General features: G+C 39.4%; 1 long non-coding RNA gene across 1 annotated transcript in view; it reads right to left on the bottom strand.

Annotated features, from left to right (window-relative positions):
* Nucleotides 1–3,893, bottom strand: part of LOC118453317 — an 11,759-nt gene extending 7,866 nt beyond the window's left edge. Inside the window, exons 1-3 of the long non-coding RNA XR_004843238.1 lie at nucleotides 3,676–3,893; nucleotides 3,319–3,402; nucleotides 2,766–2,846 (exon numbers count right to left, since the gene is read on the bottom strand). This is a non-coding gene — a long non-coding RNA (uncharacterized LOC118453317). The remainder of the gene's footprint in view (nucleotides 1–2,765; nucleotides 2,847–3,318; nucleotides 3,403–3,675) is intronic.
* Nucleotides 3,894–4,044: the final 151 nt, after the last annotated feature.

The following is a 4,044-nucleotide window of genomic DNA, read 5'->3' on the forward strand; positions in this document are numbered from 1 at the left end:
TACTCTAGGTGAGGGCTCACCAGAGCAGAAGGGCAGAATCACCTCCCTCGAACTGCTGGCCACGCTTCTCCTGCTGCAGCCCAGAGTATGGTTGGCCTTCTGGGCTGCCAGCGCACATTGCCGGCTCATGTCCAGCTTTTCATCCACCAGCACCCCCAAGTCCCTCTCAGCAGGGCTGCTCTCGATCCTTTCTTCCCCCAGCCTGTACTGATACCGGGGGTTACCCCGACCCAGGTGCAGGACCTTGCACTTGGCCTTGTTGAACCTCATGAGGTTCACACAGGCCCACCTCTCCAGCCTGTCCAGGTCTCTCTGGATGACATCCCGTCCTTCTGGTGCGTCAAAACAGAGATGACGAATCATCGATCTTTCTTTCTTCATTGTTTTATTATCCTCAGTATTCCACTACCACTATTTTCCTAACTGGCAAAAAAATCTAGAAGTCAAAGTTTGTTTTCTTAACTCTGTTCTGATTCTTGTACATGGTTTCCCAGACAACAAGCAGATAGATATTTTACTACTACTTTTAATAGTAAACATTTTCAATGTATTCCTTATCAAAATTACAGTGAAGTAGAAGTCAGATTTTAAATAATCACTCGCATTACCATTTGCATTGTCACCTACATTAACTTACCTTAAAGGTCTATAAGACAATATTTCTCAAGATTTCCAATTGATCTATTGTTCTGGGATAAAAAAGACACCATGAAATCAGCTGGCTGCCTGAAAGAGAGAAATGATAGTGATTCCAACCTTCACTATAAACAATGGTGTTTTCCTGTGTGTAGGTAAGAAGTGCTTCATGTCCATTTGTCTTCTACATTTCTCACATTTATTCAATCTGTGCCAAAATATATAGGGCCAGAATTCATAAAACCCAAAAAGCCATTGTTTCAGCTGTTGTTTTCCCTCTAGCCTTGGACAAAAGAAGAAGATCAGGCAGAGTCTTTCAACGGCCTTTGGTATTTATGGCCGTAATACTTTGTTGACTTCTCTGTGACCTATAGTTAGGCCAAAGAAATAGTCTTTATGCTTTTGCTCTCTTTCCATTCTCAGAGATATGCAAGAGAAGGACATGGGTTAACCTCCCAGTTAACCCCAGATCTCCCTAACACACCGGTGCCTAGCATGCTGGTCTCCAGTGCCTGCTGCTAAGTGCTCATGTGAATAAATATAAAAAACCCCACTTAGGATGATGAACAAGCAGAAGACAGATGACGGCTGCTTTATACTGTAAACCAACTTTGACCAGAATGCCACCGTGGTAACCATTTGACAGGCATGCCGGGTGTAGACTTAAACTTCCAAGGTGCTTAACTGTGTGCCACAAAAGCACTTCCTACTGAACCTCTACAGAAACTATTCCATTTGCCAGTGATCTCACAGCTTTTTATATTTTGTAATAAAGATTTGGATTAGTCCTACCTCGTAACGTGATTCTCTATGTTCATTTTTGGACTTAAGGCCCAGATACTTAAAAGAAGTCAAGTGGTAAACCCACGATATTTACTTACAAATTTAAACACAAGTGTGAATGCAATAGCTGTAATGCTCACTGTAAACCTGATTTATAAACGAAGTGCTTTTCATACCTTCTGCTGCCACCAGTATTTTCTGCTGGACACATAGGACTACATGAGTTGTTAAGCACAACGTATAACAAAAGTTACTAGAATTTAATAACCTGCTGCTTTATGAAGGATGTTCATCAAGTCACAAAAAATACTGAAGTAGAAACCGTGGCTGGTATAACCTAATGCTCTACCTTCTTTCAATCATGCTATTAATTTGAATATGATTGTGTCTAATCCTTATAATGACAGACATGGTTTGTGAAGATGAGCTGGCGCTGAATTTCAAAACAGAGAGAGAATCTCTCATTGGATTTTCTTCTTAAATGTACAAAATCATACTCAAATAGAAGGCTTTTAAAGTAGATCGTGCATATTAATCGAAGGCTTTGGTCTTGAAAAAAATTAAATAGCGTAGCAGAAACACAATAATAGTAATGAATGACATGTAATATGTTTCATGTATAAAAAATTATGAAGGGGTAGTTCTCCTTCAAATATTTCATGCACAAGATTATTGAAACTAAATGTTATTCATATCATTTTTACAAGAGTTACATACAAGGTGTTTATGCTGATCAGAGAATCATCTCCATAATCACCCTCTCATCCCCAAACACCTCCAGATGCCCAAACAAATGCAAATAGTATAGTTTCCCTGGTAATGACTGCAACATATCAGAACACTTTTCCAGAAATTATTTTTTTTTCCCCTGAAATAAATGAAACACAGTAAAAAAAGATCAATAATTTAAGCAGATTATTCTAATCTTAAAATATGTTACTGCCATAAACTAACATATAACTTTTCAATACATTTCACATACTTTTGTAAACATACACACTACCACTTTTGGTAGTGCTTGCTTGCTAGAAGCCAAATGGAGCGTGAAATGTTAAATCATTGTTAAGAGTAAGAGGGTAAATAATTTTGCAGTACAGCTACTAAAATTCAAAATGCATGAAATACGAAAAATAGAGGCCTAGATTTATACTGCTTTCTGAATAACTGTTCCACATTTTCAGGTGGGGAAAAAAAGCATAAATTACCCTGCTAGCACTCTCCTATAGGTGCCCAGGCAGCACACGGTCTTAAGCTGTTTGAGGCTGAGGTATTTTCTGGTTGGTTGTAAAAGACATTGTATAGCAATTGAACAGAAAATTAAAAAAAGAAAGAAAAAGCCCACTTACGTGCCAATTTGGGATCTGCTGGATTCCTTCGGAAATGATTTTTCTGAGAATTTGCACTATGGAATATGTAATATCCAATACCTGAAAACAAACTTTATGTTGCATTTCCAGTATTTTCCAGTTTTCTTTCCTTCAACAAGAGCACTCACGTGTTCTCTGCCACTCCTATTACATCAGTCTCTTCCCCAGAGATGTAACTGATACTCTCCTGTTCTCGGAGCTTTAACAAGATAGCAATGCTATTGGAAACTGTGTTCCATATGTTCTTATACATTACTGACTAACTTTTAAGATTCTGGAGAAGCTTTATTTTCAGATTTACTTTTCCATTTATATTGGACTTATATGATTGTTACGGATGTCTAGTACTCTTCCCTTCTGACAACTTCATCTCTCCCCTGAACTTAGTTAGCTGAACAGTAAACTTATTTGACCTCAAATTGTATCTTGCATTTCATTTCTCCTTCACTATTGTATTGCCCTTTTCTAGGGATTTCTGAGAAAGCTAAGTTAGGATGCAGCATAAAATTAAGAGTAAATACAATGTTCATACCTCCAAGATTATGCAAGAGCTCTCATTCATTTCTGTACTGTCAAGTTCACCATTGTACCTTCTGGTGTTATTCTCACTTGGTTTCTGGTTATAAGAAAAAACCTAGGTTTAGCTTCCTGAAAAAAACAGCTGCACTAGGTATATAATGAATAATTATATATATAAATTATAATTACTATGAACATGGCAGAGAAACATATTGCCCCATATTTAAGGATATTAATTGTAGGCCTCTGTTGCCAACAGAATGAAGCAGGCTCATTCCAAGCATTAGTTGCTGCAATTAAGACATCTACTGAAAACTGTTCTTAACATTGCAATTCTGAACTGTGCAACAGTAATAAAGCAAAAACTCACCGTGCACGACGACTCATTAACTTTTTCCTTTTTCACAACCTGTTTTTCTTCTGCCTGTTGAAACTTATTGCTTAGCCTTCCTGATTTCAAAAGCTGCCAGTTAACTTGAATGGCCTTTCTGGCAAAGTTACCTCAACAGGACAGCGGTAACCACACACCGCTGCTCTTTTGCCCTTCTCTATTTTTCTCTCGGAGAGAGAGGGGGTTGGTTTTACCGCGTTTCGGCCTGCTGGGTGCCCGGCTGCCGGGAGCACGGGCGGTTGTTCGGTGCAGGAGCACTCGCGGGCTGAGGCGGCGTTTGAGGCGGCGAGGCCCCGAGGGCTCCGTGTACAAAACCCCGGGTTTGTTTACCGCCCGGCCGCGGGGCCC

The sequence above is a fragment of the Egretta garzetta genome, unplaced genomic scaffold (genome assembly GCF_000687185.1).
Source record: "Egretta garzetta isolate BGI_Z169 unplaced genomic scaffold, ASM68718v1 scaffold711, whole genome shotgun sequence".
In the NCBI taxonomy this organism is placed as follows: Eukaryota; Metazoa; Chordata; class Aves; order Pelecaniformes; family Ardeidae; genus Egretta; species Egretta garzetta.